The 15,658-nt window shown below is 45.9% G+C and overlaps 1 protein-coding gene across 1 annotated transcript in view; it reads left to right on the top strand.

The window, feature by feature from the left end:
* The window catches only part of LOC141100709 (uncharacterized), a 424,196-nt gene that overhangs the window by 126,538 nt on the left and 282,000 nt on the right, over nucleotides 1-15,658 (top strand). The gene's annotated exons all lie outside the window — the stretch shown is intronic.

Raw genomic sequence — 15,658 nt, 5'->3', positions numbered from 1 at the left:
TGGTGAAATTCAGCGGTGTGCAGAGCTCATACAGAATAAAAAAAAACCTTTTATTTGGTTACAAACGTGATACAGCACGCCATATCCCACCTTGTCATTTACTGGTGGTGAAATTCAGCGGTGTGCAGAGCTCATACAGAATAAAAAAAAACCTTTTATTTAGTTACAAACGTGATACAGCACACCATATCCCACCTTGTCATTTACTGGTGGTGAAATTCAGCGGTGTGCAGAGCTCATACAGAATAAAAAAAAACCTTTTATTTGGTTACAAACGTGATACAGCACGCCATATCCCACCTTGTCATTTAGTGGTGGTGAAATTGTTCTGTGATTTGAACTGTTGCACAGTAAAAAAATATTTTTGGTAGTTGCTAATGTGATTCAACACGCCATATCTCACATTGTCATTTAGTGGCAGTGAAATTCATCTTTCTGCACAGCTATTGCAAAGCAAAAAAAACAATTTTTTCTGTTGCTAAATGCGATACAGCCGCCGTATCCCACCTTGTCATTCAGTGGTGGTGCAGTTCAGCTGTGTGCAGAGCTCATTCAGAGTAAAAAAAATTTTTGGTTAAAAACATGATACAGCACGCCATATCCCTCTTTGTTATTTGATGGAGATGAAATTCAGCTGTATGTAGAGATCATGCAGAGTAAAAAAATATTTTTTCTGTGCCAAATGTGATAGAGCAGGCTAGATCTGAGTTTGAATTTGTTTTGAACATATATTCTATTGTATACAGGCCTCATCCACAGTAAAAAAAAAATACTTTATTCTGTTAGGAATGTTATACAGCAGGCTAGATGTCAGTTTGGAATTTTTGGATGCTGATATTGTTCTCCATATAGTGATACACATGATAAAATATAAATTTGTTCTGTTACTTCCATGCTCCGAAAATGTGGCCACATCTGAGGTTGTAATTCTTTTGTGCTCAGATTATCTAAATTTTTCCTTTACTACCGTGTTACATAAAGTAGGATGAAGGAGACCCAACTAGGAGACAAACATTTCCAAAAATATTGGACAGATACCACAAAAAAGTGGCATTAAATTACCGTATATTTATTTATTTTTTAAATCAGTTATACAGCGCCAGTAATTTCACAGCTCTTTACAGACATTTACAGACATTAGTGGCACTGTCCCCATTGGGACTCACAATCTAAATTTCCTTTCGGTATTTCTTTGGAAGTGTGGGGAAAAAATTAGTACTGTGAGGAAAACCTCGCAAAGACGGGGAGAACATACAAACTCTTTGCAGATGCTGTCCATGGTGGGGTTGTAACCTAGGACTCCAGCTCTAAAAGGCTGCTAATGTTTTTGCTTTGACCACTCAACGTTCCCGGAAGCCTATCTATCACGATCCATTTTTGGATTTGTGACAGCTCTGGCTCTGCTTTAATTTAAATGTTTTCTGCTTTCGTGCCAGCAAGGGTTAAAATCAGTTTTCCTTGCCTGGAAGCTGCTGTGTTGCTGGTCAGCTGATGTGATTAGTGACCACTCCCACATCCTTTAAATAGCCACATGATGCATCTCTGACTGTTGCTAATATAGTTTTCTATGTATGCCATTCTTGGAGATGCAGCTTTCTGGTGTCAGCACTGAATCTGCTACTTATGTGGAGTTTGGAGTCCTGTTTCCATATCCTCTGTGATGAAGAGCTTGGCAGCGAAGCCTGGAGCTAAGTTGCTTGTTTAGTTACCTTGTCTGTCTCGTGCTTGTCACTATCCCCTATGTTTATACTATCTGCAGTGGTGAGGATAGCATCCTTGCCGCTCAGTGCACTTGGCAAGGTTTAGTGAGGTGACAGCTAGGGACCAGGTTAGTGACGGCGGCGGGGAGAAGGACCCGCATAGGGCATTAGGGAAGCTTAGGGATAGGCACAGGTTGAGTTAGGAGGTGCCCCATCCCTCGTTCCCGACTACTATGGCCTGCCTTCCCCTTTTCCCATCCCGTTGTTGGTGTTTGTTGTGCCATCCGCTGGACTGACCCTTGTTGTTGTGACACTATCACTGCGAAGCACACTGTGTGCCTCATTGCTGTCTTTGGGAAAACCACTGTCAGGATTGTTTTCAAGCATGTTTTAATACTGCAGCATGGGCGCGTCACTTTCCAGGGGGGGAAGCAACAGGCAAAGTTTACTTTTGTATCGTGGATCGAACAGACTGGCAACCCAGTAGTCAGCACTATTTTGCATACTAACAATACGGGCAAATATCATGTTGCAGATAATGCTTCATGAATGTACTCATGGGTCAGTCTCTTTCATGAGGTCCAAGTCCATAGAGTGTTGGTTGCGGGATAACACTCAAGCTTGCTTCCTCCATCACTTCTTGGCAGCCACGTGTTTGGGCTGGTGGAACGCACCAAATAATAAAATAATAGTAAGGTGCGTTCACAGCCCGGGGTCCACCGTGCAGATGTGGTAAACTGCTGCTTAGTAATGGCAGAGACTATATGGCAAAGTAATAGATAAACACACGCGAGTTAAAGTCACCCGGTGTGTACAGTGGCGAGATCTGTTGCTTCACAGAACCGCCTTGCCACAGAGTGTAAGTACCGAAGCCTGTTAAAACTCACAGGCCTCGGTCGGATGAGTGCTAGAATACGGTCACAGGACTCTAGCCCAGAGGCACAGGGTTAGAGTCCCTCTAGACAACTAGTGCTTGGCGCCGCAGCTGCAGTGGCGGAACGAGCAATATAAATATAAACACGCTAGGTGCGCGCTGCACTGCTCTGGCGGACGCCACTAACCTCCCTGATTAGGGCAAGGAAAGCGCACAACTTGCGCACGGCGCCGCTACTGGTGGTTGCAGCTACTTGAGGCGGTAAAGTGATGCCTTATAGCTTGGCGCCCACTGGCGCTAGCATGGGTGAGGAGCAGGGAGCACTGCGGCGCTAGGCAGTGTCTCAACTCGGCGCTGACTGTAAACTCTAACCCTAACTACATGCGCATTAAAGGAAAGGGGGTTTCATAATAAGTCAGTTAGCGTTTCACAAGTATACATCAACACACCTCTACCAAATACTGAGTATACTAGCGCATGGCCGAGTGGCCATGCAAGCCTTTTATAGCAGCGTCCTTCCGGGACCTTCCTGATGGTCCAATCCGAGCTGGAGAAGTACCTGAGAATGTGACCTCCGATCTCCAATGAGAGATCGTCCCACGGGCATGCTCAGTAGACCAAAAGGAGGACTTAGTCCCTGGAGTAAATCGCTGCTGACCAGCATGCATTGCTATAGCTGGACCAGAGGTGGCAGCAGCAACCAAACCTATAGTGCTAGTCTGAGCAGAGCGCTGGGATCGACGAGTCTGCTGAGCAGCCTCCTCTGCGGCCGAAGAGGAATGGGAGACCGCCCAAGGCAAGGCTTGGGATTCCTGCTGTGCAGTGACAGGAACCCGATGCTTAACATTACCCCCCCTCCTAGGGCCCCCTCCCCTCTGAACCGCGCTATGCTCAAATGCCGCAACGAGAAGCGGAGCGTGGATGTTCTCCACTGGCTCCCAGGTCCGAGCCTCTGGACCATGACCCTTCCAGTCCACCAAATAAATCTTCCATGTACCACCCTGCATCCCACGATGGCATTAACCTCAATCTCGTCCGAGGACAGGTCTGATGTCCCGGCAGATGACTCGGAGAACCAGGACATGTGGACAGGCTTAAGGAGGGACTCGTGGAAGGTGTCAGTGATAGCCAAGTGTGGTGGAAGGGCCAGACGGTAGACCACAGGGTTGATCTGTTCAAGGACCTTGAGGGGGCCGATGTAACGAGTGCGAACTTAGTGGACTCAACCTGCAGCCTGATGTTACGGGCAGAGAGCCACACTAAGTCTCCAGGGGCAAAGGTCGGAGCAGGACGCCGGTGTGCATCAGCAGAAACCTATATGATGGACTGCTTGCTAGAGATGGGGTGCACCTTACGAAGACTGGAAAACATGTATTTGGAAGTTGCCTTGCTACACTCATCAGGAGAGCTTTAAACTAGAACAATGTGGGAAGGGAAGCAAAAGACCAGAAAAAGCCATACAGCTGACAAATGCTATTGCGAACTCTGCTATTAGAAGTGGAAAGGAAGAACAAAGGCAAAAAAATCTAAATAATAAAAATATTAGAGAAAGAGAAACCAATCACAAACGAAAATGTTTCTATACTAATGCACAAAGCATGGGCAACAAAGAAGGAAAATGAAATTCTCAAAGCACAATTGTTAACAATTCCAAAAAGAGGGAAGAATAGGAAGCATTTAAGGAAACCAGGATGGATGAACACAGAACTTAAGCACATGCTAAAAAGGAAGAAAGAAATGTTTATGAAATGGAAAGAAGGAGACATATCTAAAGAAGAATATAATGGCACAAATCAGATTATCTAAAGCTGACAATGAATTGAGGCTTGCAAGAGACGTCAAAAGCAATAATAAAGAATTTTGGGAATATGTCAAAAGTAAAAGAAAAGACAAAGATACTATAGGATTTTTACAGGATGAAAATGATGAAATAGTAAGAAAGGATGTTGAGAAGGCCGAACTTTTAAATTCCTATTTTGCATCTGTTTTCTCTCAGAAAGGAAATGTAACATCAACTGTTCTTCACTGTCCTATTAAGGGAATAGAAGAATCCAGGATATCTATAAACAGGAATATAGTGAAAAAACACTTAGCTAACCTAAATGAATTCAAGTCTCCAGGTCCAGATGAATTACACCCCAGACTACTGAAGGAGATAGCAGAAGAAATTTTTGAACCCCTCTCCATAATCTTTGAAAATTCTTGGAGAACAGGAGAAGTCCCAGAAGACTGGAGAAGAGCAAATGTTGTTCCTATCTTCAAAAAGGGGAAGAAGGTGAACCCATGCAACTATAGGCCGGTGAGTCTGACTTCTATACCAGGAAAGATCTTTCAACAAATTGTTAAACAACATGTATGTAAGTACCTGGTACCTGGATAAGCATGAAGTGATTAAACAGAGTCAGCATGGGTTTGTAACTAATAAGTCAAACTAACTTAATTTCCTTCTATGACAGCATCACTGATTGGGTGGATCAGGGAAATGCTGTAGATATAGTATATCTTGACTTCAGCAAAGCATTTGACAAAGTATCTCACACAATCCTTATTGAAAAAATGACTAAGTATGGAATGGACAAGGCAACTGTTCGGTGGATTCATAACTGGCTTAGTGATCGTACCCAAAGAGTGGACGTAAATGGCTGCACATCCAGTTGGAAGAATGGCTCAAGTGGGGTACCACAGGGCTCTGTCCTGGGCCCTGTATTGTTCAACATCTTTATCAACGATTTAGATGAAGGAATTGAAGGTAAACTGATTAAATTTGCTGATGACACAAAGTTGGGAGGGATAGCTAATACTAGAGAAGAGAGAGAGAGGATTCAAAAATATGTAAATAAACTGGACCAGTGGGCAGCAACTAACAGAATGGTTTTTAACAGGGAAAAATGCAAAGTACTACATCTGGGCAATAAAAATGAAAAAAGCATATACAGAATGGGAGAAATAGGGCTAAACAACAGCACACGTGAAAAAGATTTGAGTATACTAATAGATCACAGACTGAAAATGAGTCTACAGTGTGATGCAGCAGCAAAAAAGGCAAATGCAATTCTAGGATGTATTAACAGAAGCATACAGTCTAGATCACGTGAAGTCATTATTGCCCTCTACTCCTCTTTGGTCAGACCTCATCTGGAATACTGTGTCCAGTTCTGGGCGCCACATTTTAAAAAAGACATCAACAAACTAGAGCAGGTTCAGAAAAGAGCGACCAGAATGGTGACCGGTCTGCAAACCCTGTCTTATGAGGAAACGTTGCAGGATTTGGGAATGTTTAGCTTGGAGAAGAGAAGACTGAGAGGAGACTTAATAGCTGTCTACAAATATCTCAAGGGCTGTCACATTGTAGAAGGATCATCTTTATTCTCATTTGCACAAGGAAAGACTAGAAGCAATGGGATGAAACTGAATGGGAGGAGACACAGGTTAGATATTTGAAAAAACTTTTTGACAGTTAGAGTGATTAATGAGTAGAACAGGCTGCCACGAAAGGTGGTGAGTTCTCCTTCAATAGAAGTCTTCAAACAGTGGCTGGACAGACATCTGTCTGGGATGATTTAGCGAATCCTGCTTTGAGCAGGGGGTTGGACCAGATGGCCCAGGAGGTCCCTTCCAACTCTACAATTCTATGATTCTAGGAGAATTGGAACTACTAACACAAGAAAAGAAATATGTCATTGGAATCACTGAAACTTGGTGGGACAATACACATGATTGGAATACAAGGCTACAAGGATACAACTTATTTGCTAGAAACAGACTTGATAAACGAGGAGGAGGTGTCACATTGTATGTTAGAAACGCGTATATCTGCACAGAGATTGAAGCTTCAGAGACTGGGAGTTCTGTGGAAACTGGGTAAGAATACAAGGACAGAAGAATGGAAAGGACACCATTGTAGGCATTTACTACAGGCCGCCTGTGCAAGCTGAAGATATGGATGAACTTTTTATGCATTAAATGGCCAAGTTCTCAAAAAAATATGACATAGTTGTCATGGGAGATTTCAACTATCCTGACATTTGTTGAGAATCTCTCTCAGTCAAAACTAACAGGTCAAGGAAATTCTTATCCTCTCTTGCTGACAATTTTATCTTTCAAAAGGTAGGGGAGAAAGCAAAGGAATCTGCTACCTTGGATCTAATCCTTATAAACAGGGAGGAAATGGTTGTGGAGGTAAAAGTGGCTGAGACCTTAGGAGGTAGAGACCATGCTATTTTAGAATTTTGGATAACTAGAGGAGGAAGACCTGTGAAGACTCAGACGTCAAGATTAGATTTCAGAAAGGCAGATTTTAAGGGATTCAGAAAGAGAATTGGAGGGATCCAATGGCTGGATATCCTTAAGGACAAAAATGTCCAGGAAGGATGGGAAATCTTGAAAAATGAAATTCTCAAAGCACAATTGTTAACAATTCTGAAAAGAGGGAAGAATAGGAAGCATTTAAGGAAACCAGGATGGATGAACACAGAGCTTAAGCACATGCTAAAAAGGAAGAAAGAAATGTTTATAAAATGAAAAGAGGGAGGCATATCTAAAGAAGAATATAATGCTGTCTGCAGAACCTGCAGGGCACAAATCAGATTATCCAAAGCTGACAATGAATTGAGGCTTGCAAGAGACGTCAAAAGCAATAATAAAGGATTTTGGGGATATGTCAAAAGTAAAAGAAAAGTCAAAGATGCTATAGAATTTTTACAGGATGAAAATGATGAAATGGTAAGACAGGATGTTGAGAAGGCCGAACTTTTAAATTCCTATGTTGCATCAGTTTTCTCTCAGAAAGGAAATGTAACATCAACTCTTCTTCACTGTCCTATTAAGGGAATAGAAGAATCTAGGATATCTATAAACAGAAAGATAGCGAGGAAATACTTAGCTAACCTAAATGAATTCAAGTCTCCAGGTCCAGATGAATTACACCCCAGAGTACTGAAGGAGATAGCAGAAGAAATTTTCCAACCCCTCTCCATAATCTTTGAAAATTCTTGGAGAACAGGAGAAGTCCCAGAAGACTGGAGAAGAGTAAATGTTGTTCCTATTTTTAAAAAGGGGAAGAAGGTGGACCCATGCAACTATAGGCCGGTGAGTCTGACTTCTATACCAGGAAAGATCTTTGAACAAATTATTAAACAACATATATATAAGTACCTGGATAAGAATGAAGTGATTAAACAGAGTCAGCATGGGTTTGTAACTAATAAGTCAAACTAACTTAATTTCCTTCTATGACAGAATCACTGATTGGGTGGATCAGGGAAATGCTGTAGATATAGTATATCTTGACTTCAGCAAAGCATTTGACAAAGTATCTCATACAATCCTTATTGAAAAAATGACTAAGTATGGAATGGACAAGGCAACTGTTCGGTGGATTCATAACTGGCTTAGGCCGGTTTCACGTTAGCGCTTTTTAAGCGCACGCACGGCCGGGGGTAGCTCCGCCCCCGAGCCGGCTCTCTGCCCGGCGTGCCCGCCCCTTGCTTGTAGCGCCGCCTACTAGCGGACAGCGGCGCCTGCGATCGGCGCACCCTATCTTTAGCATAGGGTGCGCAGATCGTGCGCAGGCCGTGCGCTAGTTGCGCTTTGACCTGCGCTGCGCACTTTTGACGGTGCGCCGTGCGCGCCAAAATCAAACTTTTCGGATTTTGGCGCGCACGGCGCACCGTCAAAAGTGCGCAGCGCAGGTCAAAGCGCAACTAGCGCACGGCCTGCGCACGATCTGCGCACCCTATGCTAAAGATAGGGTGCGCCGATCGCAGGCGCCGCTGTCCGCTAGTAGGCGGCGCTACAAGCAAGGGGCGGGCACGCCGGGCAGAGAGGCGGCTCGGGGGCGGAGCTACCCCCGGCCGTGCGTGCGCTTAAAAAGCGCTAATGTGAAACCGGCCTTAGTGATCGTACCCAAAGAGTGGACGTAAATGGCTGCACATCCAGTTGGAAGAATGGCTCAAGTGGGGTACCACAGGGCTCTGTCCTGGGCCCTGTATTGTTCAACATCTTTATCAATGATTTAGATGAAGGAATTGAGGGTAAACTGATTAAATTTGCTGATAACACAAAGGTGGAGGGATAGCTAATACTAGAGAAGAGAGAGAGAGGATTCAAAAAGATATAAATAAACTGGAGCAGTGGGCAGCAACTAACAGAATGGATTTTAACAGGGAAAAATGCAAAGTACTACATCTGGGCAGTAAAAATGAAAAAAGCATATACAGAATGGGAGGAATAGGGCTAAGCAACAGCACATGTGAAAAAGACTTGGGTATACTAATAGATCACAGACTGAATATAAGTCAACAGTGCAGCAGCAAAAAAGGCAAATGCAATTCTAGGATGTATTAACAGAAGCATACAGTCTAGATCATGTGAAGTCATTATTACCCTCTACTCCTCTTTGGTCAGACCTCATCTGGAATACTGTGTCCAGTTCTGGGCGCCACATTTTAAAAAAGACATCAACAAGCTGGAGCAAGTTCAGAAAAGAGCGACCAGAATGGTGACCGATCTGCAAACCCTGTCTTATGAAGAAAGGTTGCAGGATTTGGGAATGTTTATCTTGCAGAAAAGAAGACTGAGAGGAGACTTAATAGCTGTCTAAAAATATCTCAAGGGCTGTCACATTGTGGAAGGATCATCTTTATTCTCATTTGCATAAGGAAAGACTAGAAGCAATGGGATGAAACTGAATGGGAGGAGACACAGATTAGATATTAGAAAAAACTTTTTGACAGTTAGAGTGATCAATGAGTGGAACAGACTGCCACGAGAGGTGGTGAGTTCTCCTTCAAGCAGAGACTGGACAGACATCTGTCTGGGATGATTTAGCGAATCCTGCTTTGAGCAGGAGGTTGGACCAGATGGCCCAGGAGGTCCCTTTCAACTCTACGATTCTATGATTCTATGAAACCCTCATTCTCTCCTTGGAGGCCTGGATAGCATCCTGAGTGCGATCCCAAATGTCACGTGCCTCCACCGCCCAGTCTGCCACCCTAGAGTCGGTGGATGACACGGGCATGGGCACAGGGATGCGCGGATGCTGGCCATAGTTTAGGAGGAATGGGGTTTGGCCGGTGGAGTCGGCCACAGCGTTGTTCAAAGCAAACTCTGCCCACGGCAGCAAGGATGCCCAGTCATCCTGCCTGGCCGAGACAAAATGTCGTAGATATGTGACCAGGGTCTGGTTGGCTGTCTCTACCAACCCATTCGTCTCGGGATGATAGGCCGAGGATAGATTTAGCTCAGTGCTGAGCAGGCTACAGAGCTCTCTCCAGAACCGAGACGCAAACTGGGGGCCCCGGTAGCTGACAATCTAGTCCGGCATTCTGTGCAGGCGGAAAACGTGCTTAATAAACAATGCTGCCAGGCCCAGTGCAGAAGGTAACCGGGAGAGAGGTACCAGGTGCACCATCTTGGAGAAATAGTCGGTGACAACCCAAATGACCGTGCTGCCACTGGACTTGGGTAGCCCCACAACAAAGTCCATACCGACCATCTCCCAGGGCCTGTCCGCTACTGGCAGGGGGAAAAGTAGCCCAGCGGGCCGCTGCCGAAAGGACCTATTCTGGGCGCAAGAGACGCACGCCTGAATATAGTCCCTGACGTCACAGGCCATATGCGGCCACCAGTACGTCCTCGCCAGGAGCTCAGAAGTTCGTTTTGTCCCGAAATGTCCACCCAGCCTGTACGAATGAGGCCAAGAGAGGACCTCCGGTCGCAGACGGGTAGGGACAAATGTCTTGCCCGGAGGTACTAACTCAAGTGCGCCCGGAGCCATGGTGTTCAGGCTCTCAGATGGGACGATCAGCCGAGGCTCCTCCTCCGATGACACCACAGAGCGGGAGAGAGTGTCGGCCCAGAAGTTCTTCTCGCCGGATAGGAAATGGAGAGTAAGATGGAACCTGGAGAAGAACAGGGACCATCTAGCTTGGCGAGAATTTAGCCGCTGGGCAGTCTGTAAATACACTAAATTTTTGTGGTCAGTGTAGACTTGGAAGGGGTAGCGAGCCCCCTCCAGGAGATGTCTCCATTCAGAAAAGGCCAATTTCATGGCCAGCAACTCCCTGTCCCAAATGGAATAGTTCCTCTCCGCCAGTGAGTAGGTCTTAGAAAAGAAGAAGCTAGGATGCTTCCGACCTTGAGCATCCTTCTGGAACAGGACCGCTCCAGTACCGACGGACGAGGCATCCACCTAAAATAAACGGTTTATCTACATCGGGGCAATGTAAAATGGGAGCGCTTGCGAAATGACACTTAATAGAGAGGAAGGCCTTGGAGACCTCCTCTGACCACAATTTAGGATTTGCTTCCTTCTTGGTGAGGGCAGCCAAGGAGGCTACCAAGGTTGAGAAGTGGAGAATGAATTGGCGGTAATAGTTAATAAATCCCATAAAGCGCTGCACCCGCCTTGAGGGAATGAGGTTCCTGCCAATCCATTACCGCCTGTAGCTTGGCAAGATCCATGGCCAATCCCTGGGCAGAGATGATATAGCCCAGGAATGGCAAGGACTCCTGCTCAAACACACACTTCTCCAACTTGGTGTAGAGGGAGTTTGCCTGTAGGATGTCGAAGACTTTGCAAACATCTCTCCGGTGGGAGTCTATATCAGGAGAGTAGGTGAGGATATCATCCAGATAGACTACAACCGAGGTGGTGAGCATATCCCGGAAGATGTTGTTCACAAAGTCCTGGAAGATGGCCGGAGCATTACAAAGCCTGAAGGGCATCACCAGGTATTCATAGTGCCCGTCCCTGGTGTTGAAAGCCATCTTCCATTCGTCCCCCTCACGGATGCGAATCAGGTTGTAAGCCCCCCGCATATCAAGTTTAGTAAACACTCTCGCTCCCCGTAGCCTATCGAACAATTCTGATATCTGGGGTAGAGGATACTTATTCTTAACGGTGATAACGTTAAGACCCCTGTAATCGATGCAGGGACGTAGTTCTCCATTCTTCTTCTGGACGAAGAAGAATGCCGCCCCTGCTGGTGACACCGACTTCCTAATGAATCCCCTTGCCAGATTCTCCCTGATATACTGAGACATGGCCTCTGTCTCCGGAAGTGATAGGGGATATACTTGACCCCGGGGAGGCTCAGCACCAGGCAAGAGGTCAATAGGAAACTCCTAGGGGCGGTGAGGTGAAAGGGTCTCTGCCGCCTTCTTGGAGAACACGTCTGCATACTGTCGATAGTATTTGGGAAGAGAGGAGAGACCTGCGGGGACTTCAGTGGAGGTAACCTGCACGCACTCCCTCTGACACCTACCCTAACAGGATTTACTCCACCCGAGAATTCTCCCCGAGGACCACTCTATATGGGGAGAGTGTTGACGCAACCAGGGAACCCCTAAGAGAACCTGGTCGATACCCTCGGGCATGACAAGGAGAGATAGCATCTCCTGATGGGAAGGAGACAGCGAGAGTATCAGCGGGACGGTCTGGTGGGTGATCTGAGAGGGTAATGTCGCTCCATTCACCACTCTGATGGTGACTGGCTGAGGTAGTAAAACCACAGGAATTGCGTGCCGTTGGGCGAAGGCTGACGACATGAAATTGCCCTCTGCCCCGGAGTCCACACAAACCACCGCCAGAGTGGAAGAGCCAAACTCAAGCGTCCCCTCTAAGGACAGTTAGGAGGAAAACGTAGCTGTATTTAGTAGGCCTCCTCCAACAGCCACTAGGGGTGAGCGTTTTCCTGGCCGCTGTGGTTACCTGTTAGCAGGGTGACCAGACTGCCGGCAAATGTGACAGACACGGTTGCTCGCGCAGACCGGGACCTGGATTCTGCGCGAGAATTCCCCATGGCCTCTTGGAGCTCGGACGCCCGATTGGGAGGTTCCGGAGGTTTAGCAAAAGTGGGTGCAAACCTAGACCTCTGCCTACACTGGGACCGCTCCAACCTTCGCTCCAAAAAACGAAGGTCTATGCGGGTGGAGATGGTGATAAGCTCCTCCAGTGTGGAGGGAATCTCCCATGTGGCCAGGGCATTCTTCACATGGTCAGCCAGACCTCTCCAGAACACTGGAACGAGGGTTTTATCTGACCACTCCAGTTCAGAAGCCAGCGTCCGAAACTGGATGGCATAATGGCTGACCAGAGATGGGCCTTGTGATAATGCCAGCAGCTGGAGCGTGGTATCATGGGTGACACGCGGTCCCAAAAAGACCTGCTTCAGAGTGCCCAAGAACTGCGAGGCACTCTGCACCACATGATCACCACGCTCCCACAGCGGTGTGGCCCACTCCAGAGCCCTGCCCAACAATAGGGAAATAACAAATCCTACTTTAGCCCGCTCGGAGGGGAATCGTGCAGCCAGCAGCTGCAGCTGTATGGTACACTGGCTCATGAAACCCCTACAAGAAGCACTATTGCCCGAGAACTTCTCGGGCAGTGGAAGGCAGGACAAAGTCGGGACAGGGATGGCAGGGGACACACGGGACACAGCCTCTGTGGCTGCCTGAACAGTGACCATGGTAACATCCACAGCTGAGGCTGAGCGCTCGAGAACCGCCAACCTGCCCTCCAGCGACTGGATGTACCGCTGCAGTCGCTGTTCGTCCGCCATGACTAGCCAGACCCTGGTGCTAGTATAATGTTAGGGCTGGTGGAACGCACCAAATAATAAAATAATAGTAAGGTGCATTCGCAGCCCGGGGTCCACCATGCAGAGGTGGTAAACTGCTGCTTAGTAATGGCAGAGACTATATGGCAAAGTGATAGATAAAAACACGCGGGTTAAAGTCACCCGGTGTGTACAGTGGCGAGTAGAGATGAGCGACTTTGCCTTTTTTCGGGTCGAGTCGGGTTTCATGAAACCCGACTTTCGCAAAAGTCGGGTCGAACGAAATCGGCCGACTATAGGGAAAAGTCAGAGGCCGATTGAAACACGAAACCCAGTGCAAGTCAATGAGGAAGCAAAGTCAGCAGGGAGTTGAGGACAGTAAACACACCTACAGTGCCCATTTCAATGCCAAAAACATCAATTATTATTACTGAAGCTTGTCAACCTTAATTTACTTTATAATAATAGTTACGCATTTAAAACTGGGGCTTATTTGGCTAAAGTTGTGGGGGTGGTAGGGCTGGCTCCAGGTTTTCGGGTGCCCTGGGCCAAAGAGTCAGTGCGCCCCTTTAACACATACCACAACTCATGATGCTCCGATACGGCACAGAAATATAGGTATAGTACAATGACAAATACTTGACTGCTTAAATGACATGACTGATCTATTTTAAACTGTACAATAGCTCAAAAAAAGGACAGTATATTACTCCATAAAGTATTATGGCCACCACATTGTGCGCCATACAGAATAATGAGCCCCATATATTTCTCCATACATAATAATTGGTCACATATAATGTTCCATACAGTATATGATGAGCTCCACATAATGTGCTACAGTATATGATGGTCCCCATGGACGATGCTCCAGTGTGTTATGGGCCCAAATAATGTTCCATATATAATGGACCCCATTTCTAATGCTCCAGTGTATAAGGTGATGTGCCCCATAGATGCTGCTCCAGTGTCTGATCTGCCCCATTTGGAATGCTCCAGTATATGATGGGCCTCATGGATGATGCTCCAGTGTATGATGGACCCTAATAATGCTCCATATATAATGGGCCCCATTTCTAATGCTCCAGTGCATCATGTGCCTCATAGATGCTGCTCCAGTGTCTGATCTGCCCCATTTATAATGCTCCAGTATATGATGGGGCTCATGGATGATGCTCCAGTGTATGATAGGCCCTAATAATGCTCCATATATAATGGGCCCTTTTTCTAACGCTCCAGTGTATAATGGGCCCCATAAATGCTGCTCCAGTGTCTGATGTCCCCCATTTTGAATGCTCCAGTATATGATGGGCCCCGTTTTTAATTAACCCAGGCATGGTATGTGAAAAGAGCTCCATGGAGTAATCTGAAGTGTGGGCTGCCGCATCCTTCACTTTTGGTGTGGGTGAAGGACACAAGGAAAAGGGTTGCTCCTGACCAGAAGCCTGCACTTAACGACTCAGTGCTTGCATTTTTTTAAACTTCAGAAGAGGAGGCGATAGAGATGGAGGCTGTTTCAGCAATGTAACCCAAAAACAGTTCCTGATGCTCCGGCTTTAAAAGCAGTCTACCTACTCCCAGAAAACGGAGCCTTACAGGCCTTCCAGAGCTGCACCATGATGCAGGCTCAACACCTCCTCCTTAGCTGCTGTTGTGTTTTTGGCACTACCAGCAGATGCACCACCACCACCATCAGTACCAGGTGGCCCCCCACATCCGCGTCCTATTCCACCATAGTTCCTCATGTTTTCGAAAATGGACCCAAAATATCAGCAGATATATGGTACTGTATCAGAAGCATACAGCTCTATACAGTCTAGGGATAACAGTAAATCTCCGTATATATTTCATGAGTCATACACAGATGCTCACAGGCTCAGTATGGATTACCTCATAAAATAAAAAGTTGAAGAAGGGTACAGTATCACCAGATACAAGGTATATATAGTATAGTGTAAACATTCTGAATCTCCGTATACATTTCAGGAGGCAGACACAAACACTCTTAGACCCAGTATGGATTACACAAGAATATGAAAAGCTGTAAATGGGTAATGTAACACTAGCTTACAGCTGTATACAGTGCTGTATACAGTGTTGGGGTAATCTTAAAGCTCCTAATATATTGCCGGAGTAACAGACATACGTTCACAGGCTCATTATGGACTACACCAGAATCTAAATAGCTAAAAAGGTTACTGTATCAGAAGCTTATAGCTGTATACAGTGTTGGCCAAATTTGAAATATCGGTATATATTTCCGGAGTCACCCTCAGACGCTCACTCAATCTGGGTTTGACCATAATAAAAAATGTTGTAAAAAAGGTACTGGATAACAAGATAGCAAGTATATATATTATAGGGTACAATTGTAATATCTGTATACATAGTCCCGTAGTCACTCTCAGACGCTTACTCAGTATGGATTTGACCGTAATACTAAATGTCGAACAAAGGTACTGTATAACAAGATACAAGCTGTATTGAGTATAGGTTAAAAATTGGTATCTCCGATTCACAGT

This window comes from Dendrobates tinctorius, unplaced genomic scaffold (assembly GCF_039654945.1).
Source record: "Dendrobates tinctorius isolate UK_male_01 unplaced genomic scaffold, ASM3965494v1 ptg000107l, whole genome shotgun sequence".
Classification (NCBI taxonomy): domain Eukaryota; kingdom Metazoa; phylum Chordata; class Amphibia; order Anura; family Dendrobatidae; genus Dendrobates; species Dendrobates tinctorius.
The sequence above is the reverse complement of the archived record's forward strand: the minus strand, read 5'-3'. Positions and strand labels throughout refer to the sequence as shown.